Source organism: Podarcis pityusensis, assembly GCF_964106645.2.
Source record: "Podarcis pityusensis genome assembly, chromosome: 3".
In the NCBI taxonomy this organism is placed as follows: domain Eukaryota; kingdom Metazoa; phylum Chordata; class Lepidosauria; order Squamata; family Lacertidae; genus Podarcis; species Podarcis pityusensis.
The window spans coordinates 99,047,865-99,068,057 of NC_138026.1; the positions used below are offsets into that span (position 1 = coordinate 99,047,865).

General features: G+C 41.0%; 1 protein-coding gene across 6 annotated transcripts in view; it reads right to left on the bottom strand.

The window, feature by feature from the left end:
• The window catches only part of SYT14 (synaptotagmin 14), a gene marked incomplete at its 5' end in the record, with an annotated part of 92,724 nt that overhangs the window by 38,608 nt on the left and 33,923 nt on the right, over positions 1-20,193 (bottom strand). The window lies entirely within an intron of this gene.

The window sequence follows — 20,193 nt, forward strand, 5'->3', positions numbered from 1 at the left end:
TTCCTATCTAAATATGTTGCTTGTTGAATCCCCCTGCACCCTCGTACCTGGACAAATATTACATTGCAATTGCTGTTCCTATAAATAAATTCAAGACATGTCCTTTAAAAAAAAAAAAGGATTTCTAGTCTAAACTGAAGTATCATTTTCAACAATGTCTGTTGCATCATTCCCTTGGAAAGAAAGGCATATATTAAACATACCTTTGAGTAATTCCTTACACAATGCACCATATGGGCAATGCTTTACAGTCCAAAGTCATCGTAAGAAATTGCATGATGGACTGGGGAATTAAAACTGAAATGCGCCATCTAAAACCTTTGGACATAGGAGATTTATAGAAGCTTTTATCAGCATGTACTCTCTCATGGCTGGCACATGATTTCACAAATATATTAGTATTCAAGGTACCATGCCCTTTTTTAGGACAACAAGGTTTTTTTATTTAAAAAAATCAGTTCAAACATATCTTTAAAATCTCAAAGGTTAGTGATTTCTACCAGCAAAACAAACCATTACGTTTTGTTTTAAGCTATTTATGGCAATTAATTACAAGCATATGTCTGAGCCTTTTATGCATTTTGCCCTCATAATGCGACCCATTACTGTGGCACAGTCTATCCCCCAGAGTTCCAAAGTATCTTTGGTGTTGCCATGGATACCAACGACATGCTTTCTCTTGCAACTGCTTTGTGTGTCTTATCAAACACCAGAAAACTGACACAGTAGGAATCTGAGCCATCTATATAGGATGAATTTCTAATCTCTTGGTACTGTTCCTTGAGGTTCCCACCCCCACCCTTACAAACAAGCTGCACAATACTGTATACACTTGAGTTCTAAATGAAATGACTTCGTAGATTAATTTTCGGGGGGGGGGGAGCAGTTATTTAACCCAGCTGACTGCATTCCAAGAAAAAGAAAAAAGTGTCCAAAAAAAAGGGTTAGGGTTTCAGTTTCTAACGCTGCTGCAACGAGTAGCGATGATATGAGAGTTTCAGAAATAACACTGAAGTTCTCAAGCAAAGAACAGCTGACATTCAGCTTTGGCCCTGAGCTCATGTGGCATTGTGAGACATTTCGAAAATTATTCAGTGGACCAAATTTAGGGACTCTTTTCTTATATTTATAATTATATCCTGCCTTTCTTTTAACTCAAGGGAGCATATTTGAGGTTCCTGGGCAATCTTAGAGCCTGGGGATTGGTGGTGGGACAACAATGAGCGGTCAGAGGGAGAAGAGGGAGCCGAATGAGAGGAGGTGGTGCTGGAAGCCGAAGAGGTAACAGGATTTAGTGAGCAGGAAGAGACTGTGGCAGAGAGCAGTGCAGATTCAGAGGCAGGAGAGGAGGGGGGTAGGGTTGGGCAATATCTGATTTTCAACATCACGATATATCACCAGCTAAATATCATAATATCTTGATATATCACAATATATATCTACGGCGGCAGAGAGCCTTGCCAGGCCTCTCCCCAGTGGCAGAGGGTCCCGCCATACCTCCCTGCAGCAGCAGAGGGCCTTGAAGCACCCCCTCTTGGCAGCAGAGGGCCCCGTCGTACCTCCCCACAGTGGCAGAGGGTGTGCTTCCCCACAGCAACTGAGGGCTTTGACGAGGCTCCCTGTGGCGGTGGAGGGCCTTAAAATGTAAACTAGTAGATTTAATAAAAATATTAAATAAACTTCGATATATTTAATATATTTTCAACTAATTTAAGAGTTGTTTAAGTGATTTACTAGTCAAGTTGCATCTGCTTCCCCACTCAGAGGTCTAAGCAGATTCTATGCATGCATAAGCCCCACTGAGTTCAACTAAACTTACTTCTACTTTCCTGGGAGTAAGCCTCATTGAATTCAGGAGGGCTTGCTTGTGAGTAGACATGCATTTGCTTGCACTGCTTACTGCAAAACACCAAACCTCCCATTTCAGCATAAGGCAGCCAGCTAAATCTTCTCCCCTCCATGTCCCCCCCCCGAAGGGCCTCATCCCACCAATCTCTCCCTTTTTATCAAAGGGAGAGAGGGCAAGCAAGCAATTAAGGAAAAGTATAGTCTCCTTTAAATAAATAAATAAAACCTTCCCTTTTGATATGGAGGGAAACTATTTTGGGGGCGGGGCAGCATAAACACCATCAGAAAATAAAAACAAAAACTCTTCCCCCTCTTTTTTTCTAAAAGAAAAAAGAAATAAGTGCTTTCCAGTTCTTTGTTTACGTTCTTTCTTGTCCAGTCATGGGGGGGGGGGGGGCTCTTTCTGGATTGTTAGCAGGCTCTGCATAATTAGCTGAGCTCCAAATGGAAAGATACTGGTGAAGCTGAAAGAGTTTGCTGGTTTGTGTGAGAGTTTATCATATCGTATCGTATCATATCATATCATAAAATAAAAATTTATTATTTTTTATACCCCACCCACCTGGCCGGGCCTCCCCAGCCACTCTAGGCAGCCTCCAACCGAATATTAAAACAGTGTCAGACATTAAAAACTTCCCTAAACAGGACCGCCTTCAGTTGTCTTTTAAAAGTAAAATAGTTGTTTATTGCCTTGACATCTGCTAGGAGGGTGTTCCACAGGGCAGGCGCCACTACCGAGAAGGCCCTATGCCTGATTCCCTATAACCTCATTTCTCGCAGCGAGGGAACCGCCAGAAGGCCCTCGGCGCTGGACCTCAGTGTCCAGTCTGGATGGTGGGAGTGGAGATGCTCCTTCAAGTATACAGGACCGAGGCCTTTTAGAGCTTTAAAGGTCAGCACCAACACTATCTTAATTTCTTATCAGTAGGAGGGAGAGAGCATACAAAGCTGGCGACACCGGGCCTGCAAATTATCTGCAAAGCAACTAAAATATCAGTTCAGCTGAGCTACTCCCAGGAAGCTGTTAAGTGTCCACCTGCCTTGTTGAAACACTTACCACAATGATATTTCAATACCGGTATTCAAGGGTGTGGTGATTTTTTGCACAGCCCGGGGGGGGGGGCAGGAGACAAGAGATAAGGAAGGCTGTTGAAGAATCCAGGGAGTTTCCCCTCCTGCTGTGACCAGCTCCCCCTCCTCTCCCCTTTCCCAGAACAATGAAATGAAGAGGATGCAGCAATGAGAAACAAGATGATGGAGCCTTAGGCTGCTGGGGAAGGAACCAGGGAAAAAGCTTTAGAGAGCAGTGGAAAGGCAGAGACCTTCAGTACTCACAACTGCTTCATTGGGGCAAGGGTTGCTGTGACCACTAGGACTGAGCTGTTTTGTTTCCTTGAATAAAAAGTTAACTTCACTGACATCGGGTGCTCTATTATTTTATTGCTGACCTACGCCTGACTCCAGCTCCTGACACTCTCTATGGAAGTCATATCCCCTTATAAAAAATTGCTAGTCAACCCTGAAACCAACTACTCTTACATACATCTGCAAAATCAGCATAACTGGACATAATACAAGGGCACAGGTTGATACACATATAATTGTGATGTTGGGTCTCAATTCGACACGCTTGAGGTAAAAAAGACCCCATAAATATCATCTGGTGTAACAAGTGAGACATGCAACAAAATGTTGCAGTGTGTCCTCTTCATCCCCTAACAGAAGTGCTCCTGTTCAAAGTTAATCAGATGGACAGGGTATTATAAACTGTAAACTGCCCAGGCAGGACAATTCATCCCATCCCCATTTTCTGTTTTCCTTTCCAGCTGACACTCAACATTCTGTGGCTCCTGGAAGTCACTAAGCATGCTCAGTCCTCACTGGGCTGTGGTTCATTCAAGCACTCCAATACAGCCCTCTCATTTCTCAGCGGCCATTTGGGCTCCAATCCTGTTGGCATCACTCAACAACCTGGGTTTGCTATTAGATGCAACAAGTGGCCCCTCCAAAGAACAATGTAGTAATATATCACCACACTCCGGTGAGCCTGCCATGCCTTCTTCCAGGATTTTATTAGCTGTAAGGAGCTCAAGAAAAGCAATCCATTCTTCTTTCCTCCTGTCTTTCACTTTCCTTTAACAACTGACCCTCAGCTCAGTCTTCAATCTTTAAGAAGGGGCATCTTCTTAGGTATTTTTTGTATTTTTGCAAACTTTGGGATTCCCTCCAAAAATGCTGCTTCTGCCTCAGTGTCTCTGTTTCAGATTCTTTCCTGTTTGCACTGACACCTGAGTTTGCTATTAGACAGAGTGATGTTATACAAACTAAGAAGTCTGAGAAATACGTTGCACAGTTGTAACTGATGACCCAGTGATGTTTTTTGTTGTCAGCCTTTCTTTTCTCCTATCATCACACTAACTTGGGTAAATTCAGACATCAGATAACCAAATCCAGGTTCGAGGCAAAAGTATCGCAAATTATACTTCAGTGAAAGCTCTAAGTTCATATTAATCCAGCTCATAAAAAATCAGTACTAGAAAAAAATTATAGACTACCAAAAAAAATCTAAATTCACATTTGAAGTGTGGCCTGATAATCAAAATAAATTTGTAGGTGTGTCCTTAGCACCTGAGCAGCAAGTCCAATTGCCTTAGTCCCAGGTGAGTATTTATAGAATTGCCATCTATGATTGCAATGCTAACCCTTAACAGGACTTCAATAGATATGGCTATGGTTGCACTATAAAGTATTTGTGACAAATTTCAGCAAATAAATCACCCTCCCCACCTATGTACATGGATACACATTCTCTCCATCTGAGGCCTTGGGTAGTAAGTCTATCCTCACTATAATGGCTATTCATCAGCAACAGATCAATTATTGAATCCCCTTGGCCTTTTGACTTCATTATTTACAAATATAATTGTCCAGGAGGGGCTGTAGACAACTGATTAAATGTTGGGAGATAGTCTATTTAAAAGTTGTAGGTAGTAAGTGGTGTTCTCTCACTTTCACTTCCTGTTCTCAGGCCCGGAACCATCATTACCTGTCGTCTCAAACTATGTTATAAGTTTAGCTTTACATACCTCTGGCAGTATTAACATCAGTCTATTTCCAGTAGTGATTATGTTAACTTACCACATGGCAAAAGGCCACAGATGGTCATCTCCCCTTGCTGTTAGCATCACCATGCTGCTGGTCATGTGTTTCCATCCTAATTCAAGTTGCTGGGAGTGATAAGCCTTCTGTTCTGAGATTCACATCTTCCAAATATGTACTCTTATTAGCTCTATTTTTAACCTGCCACTCATATAGTATACTTAAAATTCAGAGCATGTTTACATTATCCAAACAGCAGGCTAATGGAACTGCAAACCAGACAGTCATGCATAATTCAAATCAGTATCCTAAGGCTTGCAACTTCTAGTCAAAGATGCCTCTAAATTAGATAGGGTGTGACTTTTAACATGAAGAAAGTGTAGCTAATTTCTTCCTTTATCTGACAAATTGATGCATTTTGCAAAGGAATGCTATTAATGTGCGGCATCCATATAATAGTGCATTTGTAAACTACTGGTAGAAGGATGAACTACTACAAAATAAAATTAACCTGAAGACTGCAAAACCAAGTCAATAAACTCTAAATACTAAAAATATAAACTAGCTCACAAATTGGAAATGAAAAACAGGTTTTAGAAGGTTTCTGAAAATATTTCTATACAAGACATGGAAAAAGGCAACATGCTGGAACTGCTGAGAAAGGCCTTTGCAAAGACAAGAGGAAGATGGCCCAGAAACTATTGTATCAATCTCAGCAAGCTATTTCTGTGTCCCCGAGGGTAAATTAGACAAGATGCCATTAGCAACTATGTCAGTGTTGCTCTTTTAAATAGTTAGCACAAGAAGGGTCTGATTTGGACCAGGACCCTGGCTAGCAAGGGGATAGGACGCAGGGCTTTAGCACTTGCTGTGGTCCCAGTCTTGATCATGCCTGTTATTTCTATTGGATTTCTATTTGTGGGGGTAAGGGTTAAAGCAGGGGTCGGCAACCCGCGGCTCCAGAGCCGCATGTGGCTCTTTTACACCTTTGCCGCGGCTCCGGGGCGGATACTAGCGAGGGGAGGAAGCGCATTGTGCGCCCCGACACTCCCCACTGTGATGGGTGCTGTACTGGCTGTGGCGTCGCATGGGGGCGGTGCGTGTGTTAGTCACGCACTGTCCCGACGTCACCTTCCCGCCCGCCCGCTACATTGTAAGGGGCATGTACGCTGGTCACTGCATTGAAAGGGGGCATGTACGCTGGTCACTGTTTTGAAGGGGAGTGAAGAACACACACACACAAAAAGGTAACTTGTTAATTTAACGTTTATTTCTATGAGGAGGAGTAATTCTGAGGGGTCAAACAAAGAAATAATAAAAAAGGTGACAAAAAAGTTATTTTTATAATGACAAGTTTTGCGGCTCCCAGTTTTTTTCCCTTCGGAAACGGGTCCAAGTGGCTCTTTTTGTCTTAAAGGTTGCAGACCCCTGGGTTAAAGGCTCAAAGGCTGCCTTTCCCCATATGGACTGACCCAAATCTGACATTCATTCTCTGAGGCCCTTCTTCGTATGCCTCCTCCACAAGAGGTCTGGAGGGTGGCAACACGAGAACAGGCCTTTTCTGCAGTGGCTCCCCTTTTGCAGAATACTCTCCACAGGGAAGTTCAGCTGTTGTCTTCATTACACACATTACAGTGGTACCTTGGGTTACAGACGCTTCAGGTTATGCGTTTTCAGGTTACGGACATGCCGAAACCTGGAAGTACCAGAACGGGTTACTTCTGTGTTTCGGCACTGACGCATGCACAGAACTGCTAGATCACACTTTGTGCATGCACAGAAGCACCGAATCGCGTCACGCGCGTGCACAGACGCGGCACTGTGGGTTGCGAACGGATCACGTTCGCAACCCAAGGTTCCACTGTATACATCTTTAGGCACCAGACGAAAATGTTCCCCTTCAACTGTTTGGCTGAAATGTGTTTGTGGAAGGAGGAGGGGGTTATTGGTTTGTTTGTTTGTTTTTGTTTTTGTTATACATTTTGTGTTTTTTATATTGTAATTTTATGTTGTGAATAGCCCTGAATCTACAGATGAAGGGCAGTATACAAATTTAATACAACAACATCCACACATTTGTTAATTGCACAAATGGCATGTCACTTAGTTGAACCCTAAGTCTGAATATCTGTGAGGAAACAGGATATAAATGCCAAACATGGTGTGTAAAGCCATGACACTAAGTAAATTTAGAATTAAAGTCTCAGTACTGTGAATTATTTCTAAATATGTATCTGGTCATGTAACAATAAAGCAAATGCTTCCAGATAATACTTTCTGTTCTGTTAGCAGAAAACAACCTGTTGGTTTTCAAAGGAGATGAACAAGCTAGCTAAAGACAAAAATCAAATAACTTTGAGCTGAAGGAAGAAGGCGCTGATCCACGTAAAAAAAGTGTTCTGAGAATGTACAATTCTAATGCTTCATCTACAAGGTCAAAGTAGTAGACGACAATATATATGAGCACAAACTCACAGACCAAATGTAAAGTGAGAAGCCACAATTCTGAAAATATGTAAACCAGATATGCAAGAAAAAAATATTTACATAATTACTTTGATATAGAATGAGAAAGGTCACGTGATGCATCTAAAACTGCAGGCAGCCATGTAAGTCCATTGGGGTGGGGGGAGTTAATCCAAGAGCAACAGTAGTGTAATACCTTCTATTACAACAAAATTTAGTGAGCAAGATTTTAAGTTCCTCAGAAATTATTTTTCATACTGAATTCTCTTTCCAGCAAAGAAGGGAGGAATAAGAAAAATGAATTGTTTTAGGGCCTGAACTTTTGGGAACCAATCTTTGGATAGGGCTAATTACATGATTCCTCCCTAGGCCAATGCTGCTCTCCCCAGGTAATGTATGCATGTGACCCCAGACACACTTATTTACTCTTTAATGAGCAGAGAGTAATTGCAACTTTAAGTCTTTAGTACATGTGGGTATGAAACACATGAAGGAACCAGGAGGAACATAACTCTGCCCCCTCAAAGATGGCACATGTACCAGTCAGACTTTTCCATCCAAAGTGTGATTGGCATCAGTTTGAAGGAGTCCCCTTCTACATGCATAAGGTTTCCATCGTGTGGATGAGAACTCAGATTAAGAAGGTGGGGTAGCCCTGCGTGATCAGTTCCAATTGGCACTGAATGCCTAAATAAGGCTTTCAGCAATCCTCCCAGTTTTGATCCCCTCAACACAACACTGTAGAAGAAAAAACTACACTCATTTATCGTCTCACACAAAAAGCCACCAACAAACTCCAAGTTTCTGCATTTCCCCTCCTCAGAAGGAGTTCTCAATACATCGCCAACCATGTGCGCCACGTAATCCCATACATTTTAGAAGACAAAGCAAAACAATGGGTGCAAGTGGAGACAGAGATAATTGGAAACATCCCCACCTCAGTGTGCCCATTAAACCCCGGCATCACCTTGGAAGCACGGAGGGAAGGTTTGGTAACCTACTCCCACATAATCATCTTTGTGTTAGTTCAATTCCTGCTAAGCCAAAAACCTTTCACAGGCCCCAAGGCTAGCACCTGCAAGCCATCTTCTGCTGCTGCTGGGGATATATTAGTGAAATGCACATGGGGAACAGCTGTTGAGGCCTGAAAGACTGAATGGGGGTTATTCTGGCTCCCTGGTCTTTTTTTTAAAAAAGGGGGTTGGATATCTCTACCATTACTACCAATATAGTGGTATATCTCCTCTATAGAAATAGATATAAAGACAGATGAAGGATCAGACAGTTTCCTACTTATTGAATATCACTCATTGGAAATGTTTGTGTCTCTGATATTTTCCAAGTACATAAACTCAAGGTCATCTTAAGGACTTTATTTTCCTTTCCTTCTTAAACTTCAAGCCACAGACTGGTGGGTTGGCAGGGTAGGGGGATTGAATGAAGCAGTCCTAGCTACATACAAGCTTTGCTCCGTTCTCCCAATAGTGTCTTCATGCTTTCTACAATATGGCATTCTGTATCTGGAAGAGTTCCCACCCATTCTGCATCCTGCAAACTGCCTTTTCCTTCAAATCACCCTCAAAAGACTTCTACACCTACAATACTCTTTTTCACCACAACAAACTCCACCGCCTCTTTATTATTGATTGATTGATTTAAGGTATTTATAACCCACCCTTTAACAGTTCCCAGGGCAGCTTACATAAGTTTAAGTGACAACAAAACAAATTAAAACAAAAACCAAACCAATTATATGCTCATCACATGTATCATAAAGGTCAAGGGACCCCTGACCGTTAGGTCCAGTCGTGACCGACTCTGGGGTTGCGGCGCTCATCTTGCATTATCGGCTGAGGGAGCCAGCGTACAGCTTCCGGGTCATGTGGCCAGCATGACTAAGCCGTTTCTGGCGAACCAGAGCAGCGCACAGAAATGCCATTTACCTTCCCGCCAGAGTGGTACCTATTTATCTCTTTGCACTTTGTGCTTTTGAACTGCTAGGTTGGCAAGAGCACATGTATCATACCAAAATCCTATTCTGTGCAAGGCAAAAAGTGTATCAAATTAGTTATAAGGACAAACTTGGGTAAAAAAGAATTTTTTATGACAGGGGTAGGAAATCTGTAATCTTGGGTTAGAGCTCCCACCATCTCTGGCCAAGGATCATGCTGGCTGGGGCTGATGGAAGTTGGTTTCCATCCTTATCTGGAAGGTACCAGGTCCCCATCACTACTTGGTGCATCATGCCTCGAGTATTTTAGAATTATATTTTATGTAAAAGAGCTGACAATTCTGCTCTTCTTTATGATAATTATATTAAAACAGCAATGTTCTTTTATTATGCTTATGTATGCCCATTTATATGCAAGTTTGTTGTGCTAAATGTTTATTCTTTGTATTTTCTTATTTTTATTATGTGCATATTTTTCAACAATGCAATTTTTAAAATTTCTTCTTATTTGAGATGTTTTGTTTGTAGCTCATACTTGTTAACCCCAAAGGGTTCTGGAGCACAGAACAATTAAAACAATCAATTAAAACAACTGTGCATCAAAACCAAAATATTAAAACAGTAGAACATTCTTCAAAGTTGCATAATAGCAGAACTAGTAAAATCAACTTCTCTACCTATGAGGGGGAATCCTGCCCTTGGAAACCTTCTCCCAACCGCCACAGAAAGGTTCACCATCAATACCTCCTTAGAAGAAAAGGCAAAAAAAGTGGGATTCTGCTGCTGCATCTTGATCAGATGTCATTTCAACACATTCTGGAATGTGGGTAGTATGCCAATCTGGGATGGGATACTTATTTTCTATTACACTGAAACATTTTTTAAAGGCCACATACAGCGAAAAGATAAGGGGAGAACACCCCTTCTGCTCCAACAGTGTCCTGGATCTGGCAGTTCCTGAACCTCAAATTCTCCCTTCCTCAACCCTGTTTTCTCTGCCTGATAAAAACTGGCTACAGTAAAGCCTCTCTGGGAGGCTACATATGCTCTACTACTGGGCTACAGTCCTTCCTGTAGGTACCACAACCATGGATCTTATGGTTATGGAGGAGTACTGTGCCTCAGAAGGCCAGCATCCATGACAAATCCAGTAAAAGTTGTGGGTGTGAAATCAGGTTTTCTAGATGTTCCTTTAAAAGAATATTCTTTGAGCAATTGTACTCGATAAACCACACAGACACACACCATGTTTTACTTGCAAATCCTTGCCAATAAACAACTGGGATCATGCCTCATCACTAGGGTACACCTGATCCTGTGAACAGCTAAATCACTGCAAAACACTACAACACTAGCCGATAAACCTAAAATTATTTCTGGTATCTTAAGGATTAAATGGGCACGTGTCCTCTTCTCCTTGAATAAGTAGTATTAGGCAGCAACATGCAGAGTTAAACAGAAGTATTAACTCCAGTCGTGTTGTTCACTTAATAGTAAAAGAGAAAGGAGGGGAAATGATTTCAGACATAACCATCCTTCACCACAGAATTCATGCAAGCTGATGCAGTCTTTAATCTCCCCACAACAGCATACATTATGACAAACCGCTTGGACGCAGCACAATTCAACATGCAACCCTATCTTCAAAACCTTCAGATCAATTACAATCAATGGGATTTTTGCCAGTGACTTGGATAGAAGGTGGGTTTGCACCCACAGTGTGGTAGGAAAATTTTAATGTTCACTAACTATAAACACATTACAAACATCAGCCTTTTCCAGGAGCCTACAGTCTGTTATTGCTTTTAACTTGGCAGCTTGTAGCTGGAAGAATCTGATGCTGAATTGTTTGGAGAGAGAAAGGCATCTGGAAAGAAACAAGACACTAGGTTATCAAAAATGCTTCAGTTTGTTCCTTTTTGTCAGCCTACTTTAAAAAAATAAAATAAAACTGTCATTAAAACAGCTTTAAAAAGCATTTCACATCTTCCCCTGCACTCTTTCATTTTCACTATTAAAAATAAAATCTTTTCTAAGCAGGCTCACTTCCATGATAGACTCTATGTAATACTGATACCTAGCAAAGGGACGGCTGAAAGGGCTGTTGCTGAAAAGGCAAAGATGTTCTTTAACTGCCATTATTATTATTATTATTGTTGTTGTTGTTGTTGTTTCTACCACCCTCAAAAAAGCTAATTCAAAAAAGGCTATACTAAGGGCTCATCCAGCCTCCCTTTTGTGCCACATTTCTAGGCACAGGCCTGGGCTTTAAAGTTCTGTGTCACAGCAGGGTGGAATTTTTTGTCCCAGTGCATTCCCTGAGAAAACCTGTATTTTACTGCTGAACTGGAGCAAACAGCAAACAGGTTTTCCATGCAAAGCATGGTGCAGAAGGAAGTGTGGATGAGCACTAATGTACCCTTTGAGAAAGGCTATAGAAGATATGTACTAATGATTTCCCTTAAGAGTTCCAAAGAAAACTAACCAAAACATCATGTGCAAATTCACCTAAATAGTAAAATTGCTTGTAAATGAGTTTGTTGAACACTTAGCTATATCCGCAGCAGCAAGCTATAGTCAAGCCAGGATTATGTCTGGAACAGTTATACTTGAGAAGAACACTAGGACCTAGACAGTCACCATAAGACCTGGGCACATTTTAAAGAAAATGGCCCATTCGCTTCCATATCCTGTGAAATTAAAGGAGAATTGTATTTAGACTACCTACACTCATATGAATCTGCATGGGTCCTGCTCTCTGGCCTGCAATGAAAGTTAATTAGATTAGGAGATATCAGAGAAAGTGAAGTCTCTCCCTAAAATACATATGGCTTTGTCTGTCTACCTATCAAAATATTTTCATTAGTTTTAAATGTTTGAAAACTACCTTAGGGGCATTTTTGCCCTAAAAGGTGAGACATAAAAATATTAAATAAATAAATGAACTGAAAATGAAAACTCGAGAATCTAATTAACTAGATTAACTGGTTGCTGAGATAGCCTCTTGGGATGGTAGGGACAACACAGATTTCAAGACAAGAGCAGTGAATTGCAAACTGTGTTCTAGTGGCCCGTGATACTCCTCAGAAGCTTATTAAGAGGATGTCAATTAGAACATTAGCAGAAGACAAAATTCTTGAAATATAGCTTTCCCGCATTACTACTGATCTTCCAACACACCATGGGTCATAGATTTTTAAGTTCCAGGATGCACCATCAGGTTACAGAAGCAGTGCTGGATTTATGTATAGGCCAAGTAGGCTGAAACCTAGGGCCTCTAAATCTAGAAGGGCTCCCCAGCCTGCCCGCCCCCCCCAGCGGGCAGTCTCCCCTCTCCCAAAATTGTAAACCCAAGACTTCATGCGAGGGCAGGGTAACTCAGGCCCAGCAACTATGAGACTCCGGGCCAGCCAGTGGGTCCCAGTTTGAAACTCTAGGGACCAACTTGAAAAATATTTGTGGGGCCCTAGTTCACAGCCAAAATCTGCAGAATCTTAGAGATTAAATCGATGTGCTAGGTCATTTTAACAAGGTCAGCAAAGCCCTTCAGAAATCAGACCTGTTATTGAGTTCTTGTGCAAGTTTGTACAGTTCACTTTTGGATTTTTTAAAGAGAAGATTTTGATGAGCTTGAGAAACAAACAAAAGCCACCTTGCCAAATGTTAACTACAAAACAAGGAGACAAAGAGTGAGGGGACAGCAAAGAAATGACAGAAGTGCACCTGATGCCTTAAGATGCACTTTCTTCAAGAGATAAGTTTAGGATAAAATCCTTTATTCCTATATTAGATGCACTTGAAGCCAAGTTTAAAAGAAGTACTGTATACAGTAATGTTGCACAATTGTTTTTCCGTTCTTGCTATTCTGATAGTATCTAAGCAAGAAATTCAGCAAGGTGTTGAACTGTTGATGAAAGCATACCCAGAAGATATTGACCTGAAACTTATTGATGAACTTCTGCACTTTCACCTGTGAGACAAAGCCATAGGCTTACAGCAGAGCACTCTCTGTCTCATACAGACCTTTATCAAATTATATACAAGGAAAAAAATCAGATGCAGATATTTCTTAGCTATATGGTCACTAACTGCTCGGGAGGGAGGCGTTTTTCAAGACTCAAAAGAATTGAAAATGAATTAAGGGCCTCGATGTCTCAAAAGAGATTGTCCACACTGAGTATTCTGTACATTGAAAGTGACAAACTTAGACAAACAAATTTTGATGAAGTTTTCTGATGTCCTTTAGAGGAGAAATTGTGAATTGCAAAACTGTAAATACCCATCATCATCCTTGGCTTTAATTTTGTTTATAACACTCTTCCATTTTCTTGTAGGTGTGAGGGTGGGGGACTGCAAAGGGTCTCACAAGTAGAGTAGTCTAAGGCCTCTCTTCATCTAAATCTGGCCCTGGAAGGGGGGTGGAGGCGGGAGAGACGGAATGGGGTGGCAAAGCTGAAGTTCTTATATTTACTGTATGCTTGGGGGTTTTCTGTCAGCGTCACTTGGGGAAGTTCTCTTTCTATTCACTTGTTATATGTGGTTGATCATCTTTGGCTGGCTGCAGTGGGATTTGCTTGTGCGTGGGTGAAGAGGTTGTCGGATTAAGTTAGCCATATTGAATCATATGCTGTCAGTGGGTTATGAGCTCTTTATGGTGTGAGTGGGCATTGTTATCATGAAAGATGTTCAGTAGGGCCAGTTCTGGGGTAACGTCTAGTACCTGTTTAGTTATTTTGCTTATTTCTGGTATGACTGTGCAGACTCCTTCTCTGACTGGGTCCTCGATTACTTGGTTTGGTGGGATCTGCTGGTTCAGACACAGCATATGTCTGAGAAGGCCCCACATGGGATCATGGGGAGGAGGTGTGAGGAAAAAACTGTTGTGACATTGATTTCTTTGGCAACTTGGAAGGGCTGTGGTGGGATCCAGAAACAGCAACCTGGAGCCCCACTGAGCACTTAACTGCTCTCTTCTCCATCAGCTTGGGAGCTTTTTCTGAGACACTTGCGGGGTATGATAGCATCCTTTGTCGTTTGAGCATCTTTATCAAGATGCTAACAGATCTGCCTGCCTTTGATCAGTTGTGCTTCAAGGGAAGCTCACCAGACCTCTGATTCTTTAATATTTTCCAGCCCAGACAGATGTTAACCCAAGGATCTCATAATAGTCATCTCCTTGCAGGAGCAAGGAAGCATAGGAGAATCAGATGCACCACAAGAACATCTTGGATGGGATGGCTTTCAAAGAAGGCTAGACAATTGCATGGAGGAGAGGCCTATCAAAGGCAACTAGTCGTGATGGTTATGCTCAGCCTCACCTGTTGGAGAGAGCAATGCTTCTGAAAAGCACTTGCTGGAAGCCACAGACTCCCCAAATGTGTTCCACAAGGATCCCTTCCTTCCCTCTGCCCCAGTACCTGAGGGTCATCACGTCTCTCCAGGGATTTGGCCAGAACAAAGTATATGTTGGGGAAAGGCTCCCTCCCTGCAAAGAAAATGGAGGAATCAGCAGTGCCTGGCTCCCAGCCATACTAGCACCAGTATGGCGCATGAGGGTGGGGGACACAGGAAGGAAGCACTCCTATAGTATACGGCACTCAATTGGCATTTCCACCTACCTGAACTCTGAGCCTTTCCCACCTTGTTCTGAACTGCCTCTCTCCTAAGAAAGATGCAAGCTCTTGCTGGAAGCCACTGGTGGGGAGAGTGTTCTATGATTCCTAAATGTTTCAGAAACATCTTTTTGTTCCTTTAGCTGCTTGATATAATCATAGCATGGCAGGGTTGGAAGAGATCCCAAGGGTCATCTAGTCCAACCCCCGGCAATGCAAGGATCCTGCCCATAGCCAGTCCTGGCTGGGCTCCAAACTCCAGCCTTCTGGTTACCATTGCAATTCTGCATGGTGTGGGGATAAGGGAGAGAGAAATGTGTTGCTTACACACTAATAACACTGATATGAAATCCACACCATGCAGCCCTTTCAATAACTAAAGTCTAAAGGGCTGTCACATGGAGGATGGAACAAGTTTGTTTTCACCTGCTCCAGAGGCCCTTAGGGCCTGAAGCAGTGACTCTCCTTCCTTGGACGTTTTTAAGCAGGGCTTGGATGGCCATCAGCCATGGATCATCTAGTTGAGATTCCTTCATTGTAGGGGATTGGACCCTCGGGGTCCCTTCCAACTCTACAATTCTATGGTGCTATGTTTTAAAGAGCATCCAATGCACCTTTAAAGCATATGACTTCCCCCGAAAGGATTCGTGCCTTTGTGGCTTCCTTCTCACAGACTTACAATCCCCATAACCCCTAACAAAGTACAATTCCCAGGATCATTTGGGGGAAGACATCTGCTTTTTAGAAACGGGATAAAGAACCTGCAGTTTGCTCACCCCCATTTCCTAGGAACCAGGAATGGGAAGCTCAAGTGCTTCTAACAGTATGGTTATAGGGAGCAGTGTGTATAAAACATTGAATGTAACAGGGTTATTAAGGTAATTGTATCGGAATTATTATGGGAAAGTTAAGGAGGGAGGGAGGGGGAAAGAGAGATTGTGGAATTCTGGTGGTGAGTGATGAATGGATGAGGATTTGAAAGGAGTTTGAATGCGAGGCAGTTGAGAGTCAGTTGAGAGCGGTGGGTTCTGGAGGGGGTGGTTGGGCAACTAACTATGCAGTTTAGGATCAGTAGTCTAGTCGTCATTTTTGTAATAAAGCATCATATAAGATAAAGAGAATTTGAGGCCGTAAGCTCAAGTACACACGTCATCCTACAATCATTTAGTGAATCATCCATACAGTCTACTTTAGTGAGGGTGCAGTACCTAGCATCTGGACCAAACATTGATATTTTTTGCTCTTTTCTAGTGTCATAGGTTTATGTTCTGGTTCTAATGATGTAAAAGGGGTGGGGGCTCTTTAAATACTGGGAGCTGCTACACACTCCTTTTCTTCTTTAAAAATATAATAATTTCCCCTCGTTTTCAAAAGCACACACACTGTCTCTTTCTTCAGTTACATTTGTTGTGAGACATTGGTGTTATATGCAGTAGAGGGTTGGGGGGAAAAGAGAACACAAGGCATTTAAATGCTATGACCAAACACTTCTGAATTATGTGTACATCCTAGAATAAAACCCAGAATCCTCTGCAGTGCACCAGGTCCCTCAACAGACAAACTGACATACCCTGAAAGCATAACATTTGAAAACCACTAGCTCATGAAAACTGAAAGACAAAGCACTATAACAACGAAGGGAATTTCTTCCAGAAGATTCGGCAGGCATTCACGCTTTTGACTTTCAGGTGGCTCTTGAAGACTGGTTTTATGCCAACAGGCCTATGCAGTTGTTTAATTTTTCTTGAGTAGCCAGTAGGGATGCACAAATATGTCCATTTCTGTTTCTTTCAGTTATTCCAACCTTAAACTCAGTTCTTCACATATGCACATCTGTTTGCAAATTATTTTTTTAAAGTCCTCATTAAAATTCATCAGCATTTGAGTGCTAATTTCTCCTAATATACATGTTTGTATGCAATTTTCCTGAACAACATGCATTTTTGCATTTGTTTTCAATAATATATACATTTATATGCATATCTTACACTAGTTTATGTATTTTTCTACATGTTACTTGGCTGGAGAACTGCATTGCATAGGAGTGCAAATTTATTAGATTCAGAGCTATTTATTCTAAAAGGAGAATAATAGTATCTTGAAGTGCCATATCTGCTTGAAGTAACTGTCATTCTTATAATATTTTAAGTTTTATATATGTACTTCATTATTTATATAAAATGTAAAATGAGAAATAAGAGAAAAATTATAGGAAATATTACATGTTGAAACATGTTTAATCATAGCTTGATCTTCCCATATTGGTACGGTAAGTCATCTTTTCAAAATATTCCCATGCTAAAAAAAGAAAAGAAAAAAGATTAATATGGCCACCTAGAGGTGAAAAGAATAATCCTAAAGCAGCCCATATTTGTTTCTGAGTATTTTAAACTAATAATCATGAAACAAGTATATCTTGAGCTGGTATGCCTGCCAGGGAACACCAGAAAAATATCAGTACAATGCACTGGTACATAGTACTTTGTTTTACTAGCATAACTATTACTATAGTTCAACCTGGTATAATGACGCAAGCTTTCTCATTGGTTTGGCCAGCTAAACTTGTAGTCCTTTTTTCAGACTATGGTAAAATATGAGTTTACAAAACTGTGCTTTTTACAGTATTCAATGAGGTAGGAATTTACTAGTCTGCTCTTCAATACAAAGATTCCCATAATTTTAATTTAAATCAGCAGCAATGAAATTTAAAAAATTAATATAATAATTCCTCAAAAGAACTGCATATTATTTTGAGAAGTGTGAATTAGATAACTTGCATTCTATGTGCTGTAAGTGGGTAGTTAAATTCATTCAATCAATCAATCAATCAATCAATCAATCAATCGTCAGTGAGAGGGTACAAACCCATGATATGCATCTAGTTACCACATAGACCATTAAGGCACGATATTACACACCCACACCCTTATCTATCTATCCATGTACACACACAGCTATTTGTGTGTATCATATCCATCTTGTACTATAATGTATATTTTTTGTATTATGCAGACATCTGTTCCTAATGAAATTATCCTAGGAGTGGTAACTCTGTTTCTATCAAAGGAATCTTTTTCTCTCCACACAGTATATGTATGTGCCAAATGTTAAGGCACTGAATGGCAGTGATTGATGTGTAAAATTCATTTCAGATGGAAAGTGCTCCATAAAATTTCATTCCTTAAAATCCATTATTTAGCAGATATCCTTAGGAAAGGACAAAGCTCAGTGGCAGAGCACACACTTTGCATGCAAAATTTATTAAAAAAACACACCAAAAACAATATCCCTATGTGCCCCAATATAAAATCCAGAAAGGTTCAATCCCTGAGGTTTAGAGAAAATCCCGGTGAGCTTGCTGTAGCATCAGTGAGGTTAGGCTACCCAGCTTGTAGAAGATAAGCTCAATAATATAGTGAAACAATCCAGATCTGTGTTCAGGGTAGGCATTCACTGCATAGCAGTGAATCTTTATCTTTAGTTGGGGTTTGTTGGGCACTTTTCTTCCTGCACAAATTTTCCAAAGCATGCAAGTTACCCCAGCAGAGACAGATCAAGCCCACCTTAACTATTTTCTATAAGAAAATTCAAATAGGTTGCATTCACAGTTGAATATATAAAACTGAGCATTTGCAGTATTGAAATCTCATCATACTTTCTAGAACAGAAATCTTCGCAGGTTCCTCTGAATCCTGCCACTAGTATAACAAAAATTATAGATACAGATTTCATATCTGTAGGTCATAGGCCCTTTAAAAAAAAAAGCTGCAAGTATAAAACACAAAAAACCTTTATGCACTACTACATATCAGTTATGGTTATACTGACCTTGCATTGGAGTTGAAGCAGAAGCTATAGGTAGCAGTGTATCCTAAAGAGGTCATCTCTAGGCTGTATGACAGAGCAGTGGAATCTAGGGTGGGAACAGGAAACCTCTGGCATTCTAGATGTTGGACTCCACTTGCCATTGTCAGGGATGAAGGAAGGTATAGTAGAATCTGGTGACTGAAGTTGAGTGTGTTTCTCCCTATCTCAGAGGCAATGAGTACCATAAAGGGTCTAGTGTACTCCTTCCTCCAAAGCTGTGATTCTGCCAGTGGGTCAGATCCTATCAATCATGTTAATACTGGTGCAGTTAAGAAAATATTCCTTTCATTTCCTCAAGGTGACTTCAAACAATTCAGTGTGGTTTAGGTAGAATTCTCATAGGTATAAAACTATATATATAAACTCACAATGAATAATAATCTTCCTAATTCTTTCTATTAGCTAAAAATACTATTTAAATAACTATTAAGTACTACTTTGGGATATGAGAACCTACCACAGTGGTACCTTGGGTTAAGAACTTAATTTGTTCTGGAGGTCCGTTCTTAACCTGAAACTGTTCTTAACCTGAGGTACCACTTTAGCTAATGGGGCCTCCCGCTGCCGCCCCCGCACAATTTCTGTTCTCATCCTGAAGCAAAGTTCTTGAGGTACTATTTCTGGGTTAGCGGAGTCTGTAACCTGAAGCGTCTGTAACCTGAAGCGTCTGTAACCCGAGGTACCACTGTATATATTTTGAAAGACGGCTTTTCCATTTCTTTGGCCACCTTGTGAGATACTGTTGTCAAACTTGGAACAAGGGTTTCTCAGACTGGGGCACTGGTTTTCATTGGTGTTGGGCATCCAGCTACCATTTTGAATCAAGATGTTGGTCTGAAATGTGACTTTGGTGTGACTTCATCCGCTTTTTGGTGCGATGGGTACAACTGTGCTGATTTCAAACTCAGCACAAGGGTTTCCAAGGTGGGAACTGCAGTTTTTATCAACACTGGGATGCTGGCTACCAATGGGACATTGTGCATATGGACAAATCAATCATTTCACAAACAGAGTATTGATTGGTGGGGAAAGACACACACCGTCTATACAACATTGTATCCTTTTAAATACTTTTAAGACAATCAAATCTGCTTTTCACCCTCCACTGACTCATGGAACCTTATGGAGAGACACTTTAATTTAATTGCCTTTCTTGGAACATCTAAAACTACAACCAGCATCCACTATTTTTTTTTCTCTGTACAAATACTATGCTCTGTTTTCTTTGTATGGGTATGTTTGTTACTTGAAATTAAAAAACAGATTTAAAAATAATAAACTGATACAAAAAAGTAGAAGTCTGATGCTCCTGACAGGAAGTAGTATGAAATGACAAAATAGGAGCAGGGC